This window comes from Ischnura elegans, chromosome 1 (genome assembly GCF_921293095.1).
Source record: "Ischnura elegans chromosome 1, ioIscEleg1.1, whole genome shotgun sequence".
Taxonomy (NCBI): domain Eukaryota; kingdom Metazoa; phylum Arthropoda; class Insecta; order Odonata; family Coenagrionidae; genus Ischnura; species Ischnura elegans.
In genome coordinates, this window is record NC_060246.1 from 123,489,635 (window position 1) to 123,509,019 (window position 19,385).

The window sequence follows — 19,385 nt, forward strand, 5'->3', positions numbered from 1 at the left end:
GGTTCATTGTGCATTAAAGTCGTACACTGGGAGACATGGTCCCAACCGTTAACTACTCATGATGAGTATCGCCTCAAACTCTCGGCTGTGAGGGCTTTTATCGAGTGAAGTTGACACAAGGGAGACGATCACTCCTGGGAGAGAAATGTAAGGTTTGGTTGCATTACATACCTCCCTACTGATATGCCATACCTTAACTATTTTTTATGACAATAGAATCGATCAAGATTCAGCGAGTCTTAGATAAAAGGTTAATGTAAAATAGATGGTAAATTAACGTCACAACTATCACTTCTATAGAATAATTAAACAAAATAAAGTGAGAAGGCGTGCCTTCTGGTATTAAAAATATTGATTATGGAGCAATTTGAAAAGAAATTAACACCGAATATTTTTTAAACAATTGAATTAATAAGTTTACACAAAATGTTAGATTGACATTCCGCACCGATATTTTCCATGGCGCGATATCGATTTCTGAATTTTCAAATTATGTATCTCGCGTGTTTTAAGTGGCATAAATGTTTCATCATTTTCATTAGAGAATTCAAACTGCATAAACTATTTCTCTCATTTGATTTAAAAATTGAAAGACTAAAATAAGGCAAAAACTAAATCGCATAAATGAAGAAGCGAATTCTCTATACCTACTTATGATAAAAATCTGAATTGGAGCGCAATGCTTGTAATTCTCAAAAACAATCGTAATGTCCTACGACGACCGGAGTATTATCCACAATTTATGTCAAATCAGGGAGCTGGGGGTAAGTCAAAACCCAGCCACGAAGATGCAAAAAGATTCTCTGTCTTTCGTGACTTTCGGTATTTTCATTGAGAAACCTAAAGATGAAATCAGAGAAGAAGCGCCAGGATTGAACATCCGTGGCGAATGCTGAAAAAGATCAGCTTGATTTGCCGATGAGATAGCAGTCATAGCAGATATAGCGAGGGATCTAAAGAAAATGATAGTTAATATTGAAAAGACAATGGCTAGGTTTAGGCTGAAAATATACAGGTAGAAAACAAAGAGTTTAGTCTGCAGTAGCAGATGAGAGGCTAAAACAACATCTAGCAGGGAAACCATAAAATTAAGGAGGTGATTGAGTTATACGACTTGAGTAGCCGAGGAACGAAGGAAGCAGTCCACCGAATAGCCCAAGTGAAGCGGGAATTCTCTAAATACAGGAGTCTTCCTAAACTGACAATGAGTTTTCATTACTATTTACAGCTGAAGTATGCTTCTTCATGGTGGTGAGGCATGGATGATGAGACCAGCAGAGAAGTCTAAGTTGGAAATGTTCGAAATTTGGTATTAAAGGAGAGTCATTAAGATCAAATGGATAGATAGCGTGAGTATTATGGAAGTCATAAGGATAGGACGTCACTATAAAAAGGCTAGCAGATAAGACAGCGGAATGGAGAGCTGCGTCAAACCAATCTTAGGATTTCTGACTTATGTTTATGATGATGGTGATGAGGAGTAGTTATGAAGTCTTTCGCAATCTTTGAGACATGAGGCATGGCATTCCGATGAAAATACTAGTTATGGGACACGTGGAAGGGAAGAACGTCAGAGAAAGGACGAGGTGGATGACAGATGCAAAACAGAAGAATTATCTGAGCGGTGATTGACTAGCCGATTGTAGAAATGAATGAAGAACTATTTCAAACCAATGAATGAACCACCGGTTGCTGATCTCGATGATGAAAATTAGACTCAAATACAGTTCAAATAGGATAAATATTTTGACTCCCGTTTTCAGATCATTAAAAAAATCAATCATACATTTCTAACAACCGCAACAACACTGCAATCATAACGCACTATACCAAAATTCATTTACTAAGAAGACGCCAAGCAAAATCACACAATGCGGACAACTCTTAATTAGTCTGTTTTCTGAAATTCGTACATATTTTGCGATGAAACTAGATGAAAACTCTTTCGGCCATTCCATCGACAAAAGATAGGACAAATTTTCAATCCTGTGAGTCGTATGGTCAACTTTGAACTGCTATGTGAGACGTTAACACTTACGTTTCCACAACGTTTTTTTTATAAATGAGCACAAATTGCGTTATAAATTAAGCAAACATTTGACCATTTCTGGTTTAAGGAATGGTCAAAGGATTAAGGAATCAAATCAATCAACAATTGTTTCTTAAACGGGAAAAAGAAAACTCCCTTTCACATGACTTGCTGACCCCTGTGTCAAAGGCGGTAAGATGGAGAAAGGAAAGACGAGAATCACGTTCCTCACATCATTTACGGAAATCGTTCGAATAAAAACGGAATAATAACATGAGGAAAGCGCACTCTCTTTTTTCGTAAGTCGATTTATGTCCTCGGAAAAATAGGGTGATATTACGTACTATTATCCGAGAGGAAAACAGCTATTATCATGAAAGGAGCGAGAAAGTTACTCTCACAACTTATCGTGAAAGCACCTGAATGCTCGCCCGCGAGTGAAGCGGTCATGAGGCATCGTGTTTATTTCGGGAAGACTCATCCGTTTTTGCGAAGCAGAGTCGCGCAAAAACATCTCGTGAAAACTTGAGCCGGAAAACACCGAAAAAAGTTGAAACACGTAATACACAGACATAATGTCACAACGGGTTTCAAAAGGACGGCATTTACCACCATACTAAAACCTCTCATCCCGATCCCATTTTGCTCCAAACTTTTACTGCGAAAAATTCAATTTCCGGGCAGGTATTTTCCAGTTTCTTTCTTTTTTCTAAGGAACGATTACTAAGAAAAGTTTCTGATTTTGTCTGAAAGTCAATATCACCATAAAGGTGACCACCCGAAGATTTCTCTTGGTTTCTTATTTCCAAATTCATTTCTCTTGGCTTCATATTTCCAAATTCAATATGTATAAATGTAGTTTTCGACGTTATATGTTCAAAGCAATGTTAGGAAATAACCTACTTGGTGTTCAAAGTATGGGTTTGCCTTTTTTGGTTGGACGAAACATTAACCACAGACAAAACCACGATAATGATCTTAGCTACCACCCGTTGATACAATGACACATTTTACTTTAACATATTTAAAGACACAAAAACTTCAGCCATTTCAAAACCAGCCGTAAAGAAGGCATGACATTGTTTTTGACTTCTTATATTGACTAAAAATTACATATAATTTTCTCAATATTATCTTACTTACTTGGTTTATTGAGAAATTTTAACTATGCGTGACTTCATACTTCGCGATGGTTGGAAGAGACAATATTCCACATGATTACAAGGATTACTGAATTGGGCACCCACAATTATCCTCGCCATTAAAATACGAAAGTATTTAAATGCTTCAAATTACTTCATTTGATTTCTGATTGAAGAGATTACATGCAGGATTTCCTTACATTAATTAAATCATTTTAGCTTAAATGTCTCTGTAAAAAAATTTTAATTCAAAGTAAGTGAAAAATTACACAAAAATTATTTCTCGTTGCAGTGAGACAAAACGACAGCGTTGACAGCGCGGCTCCTTACTATTTACTGCAAAAAAAGAATATGGACAAAATTACTCTATATAGCACGTATTTTCCTCGTGTTGTCTAATATTGAGGAATGAACTGAAACGTACTTTATCGTAAATAAAACCACGAGTTCCTTATATTTAAAACATTTATAAAGTATTTTTCTATTAAAATTAAACATAGTGGCATATTTTACAGTCAATCAGTCTTCAATTTCCTTCCTTTCAAAGTATTTATCAATCATTTCGTCTTAAAATATAATAATTAAACAACGCGTCAATTTAGTCGCAACTCGCTCCAAGTAGGGAGTGTTTCGCAGTGAACGGAACACCTCGGGGTTCTCCCGACTGGCAGGCATGTATTGCATGCAACACAAAGGCATCTCCGGCACACAAGGTTTCCGCAAGCAAGCCATTTAAACGCCTTACATCTACGGTTTCCCTCCACCATCCTCTCCTCCCACCCCCCAACCTCTCCTCTAACGTCCCTTTCCCCCCACCCATGCGGCCCTTACCTCCGCCAACTTCCCTCGTCGGCTCGCTCGAGCCCCTTAAAACTTCCGAGCAGTAGGCCATGGACGTACATCATCCCAAGCGAGACACGATTTTTGAAAAAAAATGAACAAATGATAAAAAAGAAGAGGAGTCGGTGGTGTATCACAACACCGATCTCACGTAGTAGATACCTCCCCTCCCCTACATCCGTCGCCTTGCACACCGGCGGTGGCCCCAAGAAGTAAAGACGAGTGGGGATATTTTTTTCCTTTAGTAGGCCAGAGATCCCTCTCCCTCAAAGATAACGAGTGAGGGAAGAAGAGGACTGAGAAAAAGACGGAGGGAACCAGCCACCGGATCCTTTGCGAATTGATGGAAAAAGAAAGATCTTCTTCACGGCGCGTGAGCCTTCTTTTTTTCATTCCGAATCTCGACTGAAGGCGATGGAATACGGAAGATTTTTAGAAGCAAACCTCGACCTATCGTTTCTCGTCTTCCAATCCATGAAAACCTACCTTAATCCGTAGAATACTTTAGAAATAATAATAATAATAATGGCTATTTTCGCCATCTCCTGCCACATCATGTTCCTTTTCAATTGCTCATTTCTTCAATGATCACAGCCATCATTCCATTGAAGGAAGGATACGTAGTTACAATAATATTTTGCGGCCATGCGATCTGATAAACTGAAAGATGGACTACGTTTAGTTTTAGGGACAGTAAAAGGGACGTGGTCATGGATAGAAAAAGCGATATGCATTACTATTCCTGGAGACATCTTTAAACGTTATCGCAAAACAAGATAATTTTACAGCGATCATCTCGTGAAATTTGAGCTGTTGAGGTCAATGCGTTGAATAAAATGTAAATGGCATAAATGAGAGAAAAGTACAGAGAAGAACGAAAAAAGCAAATTAAACCTGCTATTCGTTGTTACTTGCAATCATATGGGAAGATACTAATCGTAATTGCAACCAGAAAAGATGCAAAAAAAAGTAACCAATCGCAACCCATGAAGCACGTACTGTGACAAAAAAAAACATGCTCGAGCGATTGATAGGAGAATGCTCAGAATAGTTTGTAGGGCCTAATTGGAAATATTATCGGGAGCAAAGGATTCAACACTTATTTATATTCTTTTTCAGAGAACCCTCTGTCGAAATTCATCCCAAAACAGCGACGGGCATCTGGTAAGAAAAGGACGGCAAAAGGGTATTCAAAGGTAAGTTAAAGGGTAGTTAAAGAGTAGGCAAAGGGGAGTCAGACTGCCAAACATACGGTTTAAAACCAATAGAAAGAACACGTGAGCGCTAGGACGATTAAGCATTAGAAAGATGAACTATTAGCTAGACTCTAGAGGAGCGCGGAATAAGATAGAGAAACACGGGGGGCAGAGTTTAGAGAGGGTAAAGAGTCTTGACTCAAGTCCCAACCTTAGGCTACAGTGCCATCACTTACTCAGCGATTCAAGCCGTAAGTTATTTTGATATGCGAGGCTAGATCTCACCCCGAATGAAACCACGGCCATGTGAAATTCACGTATTAAGGGTGTAGGATTCAATTCCTTTCCCTGAGCCACCACGCCATTCTGCTATGCTGCTACTTGGGTGCCCGAATCTTCACGCGGAATATGAACAGGGAAATCTTCGATCAAATGCTAAATGCTCTTCTCACAAGGCGATCACTCTCCCCAGCGTCGAGCCAATGAAGTGGGATTTTAACTAACCCTTGAAAGTGACGGAAAAAATGATCGTTTGATTCAGTCTTAAGATCCTTTTTTTTTCAGTTACGCAGCTCTGCTTGGTGGTGATGGGATGAGGGAGAGAGGAGGGGAAGGGGAGGATTTTTAAGAGCGGAGTGAATGGATTTCTTTCCGGAAGAGCGGTCTCATTGCCGATCCAGAAAATGTTCACGCCGTATCGGGCCGATCTCAAGAGGAGGGTGGAGGAGGGGATCGGAGAATCCCCCCATTATCACCTCGCGCCCTGGCTGATGAATATTTAGGCCTCACGAGGAAAACCCCGAGGAGGAAGCAGGAGCAGCCGACCGCCGCCAGCATCCAGCAAAAAAAAAACAACGAACTGTGTGGTGTTGTACTCGCTGCCTTGTTGCCTCCGGATGGGATTTTTTTTATTCCCGAACGGGCGAATCAGATTTTCCAAAGGTTATCCGATTCCTCTGAGGGCTCCTTTGGCGTTCAATTCGCATATTCCGGTGGGCAATCGAGATGAGGAGGTATAGATGAAGGATCAAAGCATCACTCGACTCAACCGGACTTTATATCCCACAAGATACCACCGCCACTAGGCAAAAGCTTCTGATGAGAAGCCCCTTTGGGATAAGGCGATTGCATTTCTCTAGAGAGAGGATCTCGGACACAAAGCAGAGGTGAAACGGGTACAGATTGAATTTGAATTTTATACTCACGAAAGAGAAGAGAGGAATTCACTTTAGCCTTCACGAAAGTTTCCCTTTTGGCTGTGTGCTTTGATGCGTTCTGAAGCTCTTCAAGCTATCGCTTCTCGATTCACTCTCGAGTTCAAAATACTTATGAAAAAAGTTCTGACAAGTAAAGAGTAAATACCCCACTGAAAGATCCGCATTTGATGAAAGAAGTCATTATCGTCTCCTCATGTCATACAAAATTGAACAAAAAAGTCTCTTCATTTTTTATAACTTTTTCAGACCATGGAACCCATTAAGTTACCAAAAACTAATTCGTGAACTAAACTAAGCTCCTCTATAAAATTGTAGCATGTACAGATCAACTTTCACCAGCAACTCTCAAATCAATCATTTAGAACCATAATTGAACAGACCATGCATGAAGGATGTAAAAATAATGATAGAGAATCCGATCAAGCATCAGTGGGGTTAGTTTGAGCACTTCAAAGGCCGAAGAGGAGGACTCTCAATCGACTCTCAATTAACTCTGAATCGACGAGGAAAACCTCTACAATACAAATCAATACCACTTACAAATAAAATATAAGCAAATTTAACAATTTTACACAAACACATGTCATTCATGTTTAATCCTTTCTATTCAAACGTGTCTTACACGTCATTGGATGAGCAAGAAATAAATCTGCCAAAAACAAAATTATTTCGCAAGAGACATCTCTCCAAGTTTCTGCTGATGAAATAAAGCGTTTTTTTATATTTTTTTCGAAGAATCAGTACACCTTAACACTGGTTACTGAAGAAATAACTTCGAAACTTTTACTTCTGAGCAAACCGAAATCCTTCAAAAAGTGTCCACGAATATAAAAAAGCGACGGCGTCTGATATTTTGTGAATATAGAAATCCTTGAGCAATAAATTTAGTAAAATACAAAGAACTTATTATTCGACTCTTTTCGTCCTCGTACTGGGTACCCCGTTTGAATAGTACCTATCCCAATCATTCCGTGACAGAGGGAGAGGCGGAGGTAGAAGGGGGGGGAGACGTGAGGGGGGGAAGGGGAAGAGAGGAGGACGCAATGGCCGTGAGAGGGGGTAATGGGAGGGGGGAAATCGTGTGGAGTGGAGTGGAAAAGTCTATGCGTGCGTATTAGAGGGAAGGTGGCGGTGGAGGCGAGGAATGAAGAAAAACTCATAAAGAAGGGGGGAGAGGTGTCATTAATTGGTTCACGGAACTGCGATTAATTGGCCGCGAGGAGGAGATTATCCGACCATCACATCCGGCGCTGCGGGAGGCACGAGTGATGGGCATCGTCCTTGGCGTCCTTAAGTAATTGATCGTGTAAATGTGACGATCTTCGGCCATTATCAGCAGGTAGCATTCCAAAACGGGGTTAAAGCGTAGGGCTTTTGACACCCAACTCACCTAATGATGTTATCGTGGGTGATGAGGAAAAGATAAAATTTTTATCGATCGCAAATAGAATTTGAAAAGCGATAATGAAGTTTTAAAGCTACTGGCTTAAATTTCAAATAAAAGGAAAAAGTGTCGATTATAAGACCAAGATAGGATTGATATCAGATACGTGGGCGCAGAAGGAACTAAAAATACCTTCAGCAAACATCTCAAACGGAACAACAAAACTTGTAACAATAATATAACTGCGATCTTGCATAAATTATCTCAGTAGTAAGGGAATGAGCAAATTGCACTGCTCAAATGATAAGAAATGAAGACGAAAAAGTAGATAAAAAACCTATTTTTTAATATGATGCGCACATCATATCGCTACCTTGGTTTGACAAGGTTCTAACTGACATTTTTGCAAAATTTGGTGTTTTCACTCAAGATAACTAAGCTTATGTTTCTCTATGTGTTGCACCGGTTTTTATTCCTCTATGTAAAATAATAACAGATTTAGAACAGTGACAAAGTTCCAACTGCAAGGAGAAAAAACTAATATTTGGTGTGACAAGGTTCTAACTGCATTTTACTTATTTTATTACTCATATAAACACGTAAAAAAATAAAATAAATAACATCTTTCCTTAAAGTAATAATTACTAGTGTATCTAGTGGATCACTAATGTATGTGCCAAAAATCAAAAATAAATTCCTATTAATAATAGAAATAGAGCAGTTTAAAACTTTGACAAGGTTTTTCTCAAAACCAGCTGATGGTCAGTTAGAACCTTGTCAAACCAAGGTAGCGATATGTTTACAATCGCGAAGATCACGAACATAACGAGAAAGCAACATAGGACCAAGCACAGACCCTTTTAGTACCCCTAAGGAAAAAGGAAACCATGGTGACCGGTTTCCGTAGGTATTTTTCACTGATTGACAACCGCCATACCAGTGGAAAAGTAACCAATTTAGAAAGTAGCTGTAAAAAATATCATTATTGTTTTTTGAAGTAGTAGGCGTGATTTGCGCAGGCGAAAGCTTTGAATGCATAAAAAAAAGCAATACAGTACACATTTTTCTTTATAAAGTGTACAATTGTAGTCCATGACTTAAATGAGAGCGATAAGAGGCGACTGCTATGAATTTTTTTTACGGAATTGTGCGATAGTAAGGAAGTGACGAGGCATTTTTAACTTTTACATTGACCGAATAATGGAAGACTTCTAGGAAGATAGAACTATGTCATTAACGAGGAGTTAACGATACTCTGCAGGGCGGGAAGCAGAACTGATAATGATTCTTTTAAATACTTCATCAAAAGACCGTCAACACCATCAGAGATAGATCTAGAGGACCGAGTAGCTTTTTGCCACACTTCGGGTGTAACACCATGACAGTAAAAATTTTGCCGTCATACGGAACAACTGTATTCACGAATGAAAGGTTGAAAATACGAGCTGTATCACGTCAAGTACCGCTTAGAAGTATTCATTCAGATCGCTTAGAGAAAATACAGGAGATGAAAATTTATCAGATTTTTAACAGAGCTAGAGTACCTCAGTCCTCTCCATATTTTCTTTTTAAGTGGCTACATAGTACCCTCTCTTGGATTTGCCACTTACCCCTTGAAAATGCTACCCTGTTTTAAGAATTCCTTTTAGGAGGGTTGAGGCTTCCGAACGAATGGAAGCATACCTCACTCAGTCTCTTTTTCTTTTCTCCTTAATTTCCATCTACATCCAGAGATATGAGGGTCGCCTGGGTATTAAAGTTAGTTGGGGAGCAAAGCGATAGAGGCAGCTACTGAGGTTTGTATTGAAAAAAGCATTTTGCAGGGAGGGCTAAGGAGTTAAATAGCTTTCTCCAATCGATCTCGGACAGTTCCCTCTCAAAAGTGTTTACACGCAAGTTCCTTGTTTGTTCAAAAATTATAGCGGATGACCTAATGATAGCTAAATATGAACTTAACGCGCTACAACAATTCTGTCGTGGGCTGACAGAAATACACAAAGTAATTGTCACAAATATGACACTTTTTCTAAAGAACCATCGATGCATAGACGGAAGAGAAACTCTAAAGAGCACTGTAAATAGTAAAGTAAAATCCATTGCAATAAAAAAGCTTCTTAGAAAAGTAATTTGACAGTCATTTATGTAAAATAAAACAGCCTTTTTAGATTGTCAATGAAAAGTAAGCAATTCTAGTTTCAGGCTCAGTTATTTCTGTAACCAGGAATTCTGGACGGGATAGGATACGAGGCGAGGTATCCCGTATCTTGGCACGCAGGCGATGATGTAGGCACCAACTCCGTCCCCGGCTTCGCTAACTAGGCCGTGATGGATGAGATGACTGTTATCAGCTGTTATGTATTATGAACATATTTAGCCAAGAATTCTATAGACTCAACCTAAGTTACCATAATCATATCTCTCTCTCATCGTCGGAGGAAGTGAATAGAAAAACATTTCCCAGATAGGGGACAGAATGGCACCCATGCTCAAGGGATTACTCTCGTTTTTCGTATCAGAAGCATATTTAGTAAGTAAGGAAAATTGAATACTAGGAGACATTTCATATGATTAAAGTTATTATTAAAAGTATTAAGGAAAACGAGCGTGATGCGCCCGCTCCCAGCGGGCTTCCCCGGCTCTTTTCAATGCAGGTCCACAGAGGGATAGGCGCGTTTCTAATTTTAAAATGTAGAAAAAAAGGCAGGGTCTTATGTACAAATTTAATTGGAATGTTCATGTAAAAATTGAGGTTAGAGGACCTCTTTAAACACAACATTGAAAGTAATTACACTATCCTCTGTTAAACGCACATGATGACTCATACTTACGTATCAACAGGAGACTTGAATGTGGAACCAGCCGCATTTTGATAAAAGTTATTTAAAGAATGCGAGATATTGTTGCAAATGAACAAATGTATCAGTTTGTGCGCCTTTAAAGTCAGGAATATTTACCGTTTCTTTAAATTATTTAAAATCCCATTTTAGGAAACAATAGCAATATTTAGGAAGTAAGATATGCCGTCGCATGTTCTCTGATAAATTCTGTGCATTTTGGTACCTCATCTGTGGAGTTTGGTTGCGTATAAGTTGAGAAAAAGGTATCTATACAGTAGAAATAATATAGAAGATTGAATCTCAGTGGGTATTATTTATTACTAAAGGTATTTATTTGTCGGTGTATACTTTATGAATCACTCCAACCCGTGCCACATTGAACTCCCCTCTTCAATTCATATAACGTCCTATTCCAATTTATTCTATCTAAGAATCCTAATTTCTTACCCCATCATCTCCGTTTACCTATATATCTTCCCCCTAAAAGTTCTTCATCCGTTCAGAATCCCTTTCCCACAAAAATGAGAAAAATACCCACGAAAGCAGATAAGTGCTTAGTTTCATTAGGAAACAAAATTTAATGTTCAGAATGACAATGACGAGATTTGTTTTAGTTTTGGAATTGGTTACGGTGTCGCTCATTTCCGTATTTCAAAACTTTTCGACGCTCAGTGGTAGCATCTTCCCCGAGCGGATGTAGATAAGAAAAAGAATTCTTAGTCAGTCTATTAAGTGATGCCTAAGCCAAGAGTCATTCATGGGTCCATATTGCAGTACTGTTTGCGAATGAAGACCGTGTAACATTATGAGAAATTTGCTGGTCATATGCGAAAGGAGAATCGTAGCTTCGGATATTATTAGAAAAAAATGCTTTTGCAAAGCGGAAGCATGTAGACCAAGAGTGAAACTCAAAGATTTGTTACGTCTCGGTAATATACACTTTATTTGTTCCTCCATCTTAAGTTTTTGGTGAGTATGGAAGAGAAGAGATTACCTCGCAGCTACCTCTTGGTGACTGACTGTCGTAATATCATAATACTAGACCAAGTTTTTTTTCCGAGAAACGATAGTTCCCCATCAAAGTCGTACCACGAGGATATTAAGTGATGCCAACAAATTTCCAAAGGTTATAAACCCGGAAACCCAAGGTCAGGAGCCCAGCGCTCTCTCCTTACGGCCACAACGCAGCATATCAATGCGAATATATCTCTATAATATTATGGATGAAAGTTTCGCTACAGTTTGGCGGTTCCATTAAAAAAAAACTTTCATATGTCGAATTGATGAATTCCGAAGGCAAGGCATGGAAAGTTGACAGCTTTGAAGAGAAGGATGACAAACTGTGACACAAAAAAATTATTTTCTGTTTTGGCTTACCGAAGTTGGTAGATTTCATAACACATAAAATTATGATAATTTATGATTTGTTTGGATACAAATTATTTCAAACATAAGTTCTAGATATTGCTATGATTATTCCCATCAAATTTAAACGGAGTTTGCGCAGCAAAAATTCAGGAAGCTTAATTTTTTTATTACTTAAATCAGTTTTATTCAAACCTTGTTGTTAGGGCTGATCATATAAAAATGTTTTGATGTAAAGTCTCTTCGTAATAAGCTAGGGACTTTAATTTTTCCTGAAAAATGTTAATTGACTCATAAAATATGGAAGATAATTGGATTTTTTTAAACCTTAACACTGCTGAAAGAAGAACAATGGGAAAGATGATATTGTGAGAATATTCGAGAGGACAGAAAGGGACCCGCTTTGGCGAGAGTACGCGTGGAATGTGGAACGGGTCGTGGCGCGGGGAAATCCGCGCGCCCATGGTGGGAACTGCGGAGATGAGGAGAGCGAACTGTGGCCGAGGGGTTTGGGGTACCTCACCACAGAGGTCGCCATCACGAGTCTTTGGCGCCGAAGTTGCACCAAAATACGACGATACTATTAACATAATTTCTTTCATTTCATTAGAAAATGTAACTAAAGTCATTTTTAGCCGCAATTCCATGTAATATCTATTATCTATCTACATACAAAGCGCTTTATAACTTCCTATGGCTAGGCAACAAATCAATATCACATCATCAAGAAGAGGTGACGAACGTGGAGGAGGAGCAGAGAAAAGCTGCTAGAAGATATACTGGGAAATCGCAAGATAACGGAGATCGTTTCAGAAATGCTCAGAGTTCTGGGGTTGGAGAATTTACAGGAGAGGAGGAAAAGGAGCAGGCTATGTGGCATGTTTCGAATAATAAGTGAGGAAAAGTATGGAAAGAGTTTTAGAAGGACGTTACAAAACCCAGCTTTGTTGGAAAAATGATCACCAGTTCAAGATATAATTCCGATCACAAAGGACAAATGCAAAGCAGTTCTCCTTCTTGAATAGGACCATAAGGGACTGGAACGACCTACCAGCAAAACTATTGGAGTCCTTCCTGAAAAATTATATATTTTTAAAAAGCGGTTGAAGAGGTAGGGACCAAGGGTTTCGTTATGATGTTTTCAATTTCTTTTGGCATCGTATGTTCATGTTACCACCAGGCCAATGACCTACTTTTAACGATGAAATGATAATAATAATAATAATGCGGATATATAAAATGCGGCATAAAAGATGAAAGTTTCTCTGCAGTTCGATGGAAAAAAACTATTGCATTTCGAACCGACGAATTCCAAAGGTAAGGCATAGGAAGGGCTTCGAAGATAAAAACACCAGACTGTAATTCAAAAAAATTCATATTTGGCTTGGCTAATTACTTTTTCATTTAGCTATTTTCTAATAGGAACTGAAAAAATGTATTGACAACAACAATTCTACGTATTGAAAACATTGATAGGATACAAACTTCGTTATATTTCGAACCAATTTCTCAAGTAAACCCTTTATACTATTTTTGCATAAATTTTCTTCTTATAAACGATATGTATTAAATAAGAGTTTTCAAAAATTCATCCGCTCACATTGTTTATCCACGCATTTCCTCTTTTCCTGAATAAACATGACGAAAGAAAATTCATTTGATGATAGGATGATACATTGCCGCGTTAAGATTTCAAAAGCCTACGTTTCGCCAGCTTTGACACTTCAACGAGGAAATTATATATTCAGTTCTTTGATAACGAAAACCATCAATAAAGGATAGCTATATAGGATAAACGTCTCCGCAGGTCTGACCGATTTGTCATTCTGAGAGATTTTATCCATATAATCCATCGAAATAGCATCAGATCCTGCTCCCTGAGTAGATTAAATGCTATAACTACTAAATAAGTCATCCCTTAACATCTGTGTTCAGAAAAAAACGCTCATAACTTAACAGTTTTGTTCAAAAAATTTTAAACTTCTTCTTTCCGCTGCATCTTTACAATAACCGATCGAAAAGAATCGATTCTAGATGTCTAGAAAAGCAAAGGTTTTTGGGATTGTGAATCGTATTCCGTTTTGATTTTACGAACAATACAACGTTTGGAAAGCATTACGCCAATGAACTTTGGTCCATATATCACTATTATTATGTCCATGAAAATACGCATTCATCACATCTATACATTTTGTAGGAACTCTGCTTTGCAAACATGACGATTTTGTTCCGGATTGGGGCTCACTATTTCATCTTTAGATTTCGGGCCCCATTCAATCCATCAAAGTCGACGGAAACATCTAAGTATTTTCTTCTACCACAGTCTGCGTCTTATCAAAAAAGATTCTGAAAACCTCTATAGAAGGAAAAGACTGATTACAGGCAAGATTTTCTGTTTAATAATCTTCTGATGATACTTAAATTCCCGGAAGAAAATTTTAAGATTTGTATGAAATGGCGCGAACACGGTATTTTTCCAGAATATTTATACTTATCATATTCACTTTGTACGTTTGAAAGACTCAGACTCGTCTTTTTTAGGGCAGTGAAACGAGTGATAGTATAATGCTATCACCATTCTCAGAATGATAACCACAGGCATCATTCACACACAAGAAGATACCTACAGATACCCTTGTTTCCTCCTATTCCGGAACTTCTTATTTCATTCGTGATGGTTGAGTCCTACAGAGGGATTGTTCGCCATGGGAAATGGCTTTTGTTTTTTATACAATAACGCAACTTCTCAGATTAAGGATGATATAGGCTTTCCAATCTGGAGTGAGAAAGCAGATCACATGAGCTGTTATATTCAGCAGTGACTAGGTCATTCCGAAGGCTCCAAGGTATTAAAATGAATTGCCAATTCCGAAAAATTATCAGGAATATGAGCAAGCATGATTAAGTATCCAATCCTAAGACTTCTTGGTACACAATGTACCAAGTTTAGATACCGGTAGGGATAATACCGTTGCCAATATTTGTATTCTAAGAGCGGCGATATTGATCCCGAGACAATTAATCGAAGATAATGGTCAGGTAGGAATTAATATCTCAGGGACGTGATTGAAATACCTCGTTCCTGAGGTAGGTAGGAGCAAAAGATTCCTTTTACCTCACTAAGAGAATGTTTTGATTATCAAGAATAACATAAAGTGACGAGAATGACGCAAGCAAGATAGTAGCAGTTTTCTAAGAGTGCATGTAAAATCATAATTCTTTATTTTCATAATTGCTATAATATTAACAATTTAAGATAGGTTACCATATAAAATTAAATTTTCATGAAATATAAGGGAACTAGAACTAAAATTTTCGCTAACTTAACTAACTTAACCTTTTGTAGCAAAGCCAATACGGTGTCCGTGTCCTAATATTTCAATTACTGTCATTAAAAATTGTAATAAGCAAATAAAAGTTAATAAACGAGAAAAACGAATGAATCTTAGGAATAATTTGAAGGCTGACAACAAAGTTATTGCCAAATTTCGGAATTTTTATGACATATTGCTTGCATATGGAGAAGACCGTAATGTGTTAGGGGACGCAGCAAATATTGGAAAAATAAGCGACGTTTCCAAGACGTAGAATTTTTACTTATTTACTTAGAACATATTTTTTTCAGTTCCTAAATTAAATCTCTCTACACCTCAAATAACAAAATTATTTCGGCGAAAAAATAGTTACGTTTCCGGTATCTAATAACCTTATATTTCCCACCAAAAAGACCCTGCACTCTCTAGTCGGCGTTCAGCCATTTCTTCATAGTCAAGTATTTAACCTAGTTATTACCAGTTTTATTGTAAAATTAAATTTGCATCATGATTACATATTTTCTTAATATTCATGTAATTTTACGTGTACTTCCGCAAAAACTCCATTTTTTTGGATCTTTTAAAACGCCACTTAGTACATAGTTTTCAGTGTCAGTTTAGAATGAGGAGGGGTCCGCTACTTCACAACATACTACAGACAAGACAAATGGCGTCCTTCTGACAATAGACGCCAGAGGTCTACGCCCGCGGACTCTAGAAGTCGCTTTGAAACAAACGAACCCTTTTAAAGGAGAATCCACAATGCTGTTCCCAATAAATTTTGGAAGCGAACAATCGCGAATCGGTGGAACGCTTTCCTTCTCCGAATTCTTCAGAAGAGTGAAAAGAGTGAGACAAAAAAAAGAATCCTTTTAACGGAACACGAAATATTAAGGCGGGAATACAAAAATCCCGTAGGCCGTCAGGTTCTGCCCGAATAGTCAAGCGCATTCCTCGAGAACAAATCGTCCTGCAGGCTGTGCTTGGGGGCATTCCTTCCGCCTTACGAATCAGGCGAAATTTTACGACGATGGCAGTATGCCACGGAGAGAGCGAGCGACAGAGCGCCACATCAACCGCCCCCGTCCAGAGAAGAGCCATCACTGGGCCGATCAAGGCAGGATTAGGTGCATTAACCCCCGGAATCTTGGCTTGAGAACATGGCTCGGTAAAAAGCACGTTAGGGCTGAACGAACACACAGAAATAAACCACCCAAAATTGCAAAGAAAATGCAATTCTTGGGAATCGTGATACAGTATCTAAGGATTGCGGCAAAATGAAAAGCATATTTCTCGAGCAAATAATGAGTTGCACACATTGAAATAATAATAAATTCCTTCCTCAGTTTTATAATTCTCCAACTAATCTTTTTCCATAGCCCCCCTGCCATCTCCAAACTATGACTATATGAGGACCGGAACTTGCACAACTAGTAACTTGGCAATGACGCATATAAATATAAGCTGATGTAAAATTTTATTTTGCTGGAAATTGTATACAAATATTACTTAGATTAATAGCAAACATTTCTTTATAAGATTTATGAGCTACATACAGTGTGTTTATTCACTTTATTAAACATTTAGGCTCACCTTAGCTCAAAGGAATAGGCTCGATGAGATTGTGAATTTTGCTGAAAATTGTATGCAAACATTATTTAGCACCTTAGCTCAAACTACTAGGCTCGATTATATGGTCAAAACGTCGTCTGAAATGAGCATCCATACTCCTGGAAACTTATTTCATAGCGCTTTTTTGTTTTGGGCAGGCAGCTTTTCAATTTTATTTCAGGAGATCTTTTAGTACCCGTAACTGCCGGATCAAATCCAGCGAAGACGAAATGGGCACTACAAAGAGGGTTAGTATGTATATATTTCAGATACAAAATTGTTTTCCGCAACCTTATGGAAAGAAAAATATTTTCCGCACAGTCACCATGAATTATCAACGTAAATTACGGTACTGCATTTACCCTAATTTATCACAAAAATCAGAAAAATAGCGAACATCACTCGATACAATTGGAGGATATTAAAGGAAAATACCAGCGTATGCCTTAAAATTGACGACTAATAATTAAGGCTCGCTAGTGTGTAAACAAATTAAATTGTCAAAAATTCTTAGTTCTAATATCCTTACGGAATTCGGATGAGTATTAATCGACTTAGCGTTTGCAACAGATCATGGAGATCCCAAATCCTTCACAAATAAGTGATTTTTTAAATATTAACGGGCATTTACGCAAATATATAAACACGATAGAAATAGTTTCACGGTCAAAAATAATATATTATCCATTCACTTTGGATAATGAATTCTTGGTGGTGTTACTGTTTGTACTCCAGATCTGAAATGACGAGATCTGGATTCAATTTGAGGTCGATTCAAATGACTTTTTCCCCGCAAAAGTTTTCGTTCTTATATCCATTCACATCGTTCTTTTCCAGTTTATTCTTCCAAGGAGCAAAGCAGGGATCTTATCAAGGGACTCGCACTCCATCCGAGAATTTTAATTGGAGTCATATTATCGCGTATTATTTAGGAAATCAATGGATATTATTTGAGACTGGGTATAAATTCACCATTCAATAAGACCGAACATCAAGGTCAAGAAAAGTATTTATATTCTCTCACTCCTGTTTATACAATTATAAAATTATTCACTGTGTACTTCATTATTTCCTAAGAGAGAACAGAAAGATTTGGAACTACAAGATGAAGAATAAGCATATATTCTATTGTAACTCATGTGGTTATGAACAAGACGCTTATCTGTCACGCATGTAACAGCAAACAACGTTTAAAAATGTGTTTCGCCTTAAGAGCATTGTTTTTATGCAATAAATCCCCTTTAAGTTCGCTGATTATGGTACCTAAGGCGCAGTTAAACATGTGCCGTTTCCACAGACATTTATGGCACTGCTGCTAATTAAGTACAAACTGCTTTATCAAATGTCTTATTGCTTTGCAACATCAATAGAATTGAAAAAAATCTAGAAGTTGACAAAAATCTACCCAGGCTGAATTCGAACTCTGGAAGGCATGTACGGAAAATATCTTTGAATTTAGTTTTCAGAAAAATATGGCTTGGATATCAAGCATTTTCTATCGCAAGTTAAAAAAGCACGATCGGATGATCACATTCTTAAAGTTTATGAAATGTTTATAATTCGTTGTCTTCATGGAATCAACTTAATATAATGAAATATAAAACAATTTGTAACTCCACATAAATTTAATACTGCACAACCTAGGTTTCGATGTGACACGTCATCATCTGGTACATTTGCATTGATGATAGAGAATTAATAGTCTCAGAAAAATTGATTTCCAATATTCCAAAACCCAACGGTCTGAGGTGTGAGTCAAGGGTAGGGGCGGAGAATAACGTACCACGTCAAAACCTAGGTCGAACAGCATTAAATTTATGTGGAATAGCAAAGATTTTTACACTTCATTATGTTTACGATATTGACTTCGTTTCACTCGGTGGAACCAAATAAGATCTGAAAGGTCGATTCCTAAGCGATCAAACAATACGCGACGGGAAAGAAAGAGAGAGCGAAATGAGGAGGGGGGCGATCGCGAATCTTGGTGGCGGTGTGGGTCATTGCACCCTATATCCTCCCCACCCCACTGTTAAGGCCGTCACCCGTTCCCTTTATTTACTGCCGATGGAAAACCCTGGGCTCGAATTTCTTCCCCGCTATGTATTTTTTTGCCCTTCCCCCTACCTTTAAATTCCCAAGCACGTGAGCGAGCTTGTATGTGCCCGAACCCCTTGTCTCCGGCGAATCTAAAGCCAAGGCTGCGTCTGTCGGTCGGTTGGGCGCTGAATATTGATAGGGCCGCCGATGAGGGAAGCCAAGCGTACGATTGGAATGGAGAGGAGAAGATTGGGGGGTATATGGAAGATCTGGTGCCCATGAGAAAAAGTGGAGTGGTCTTATTGGCATTGGAAAGGTGTGAGTCGGATCAGAGGACGGCTCTGAAGAGAGACCGAACCCCCCTCCCTCCCCCCCGAAAACTTGGAACGAGGAGGGGACGAAGGAGGCGATTT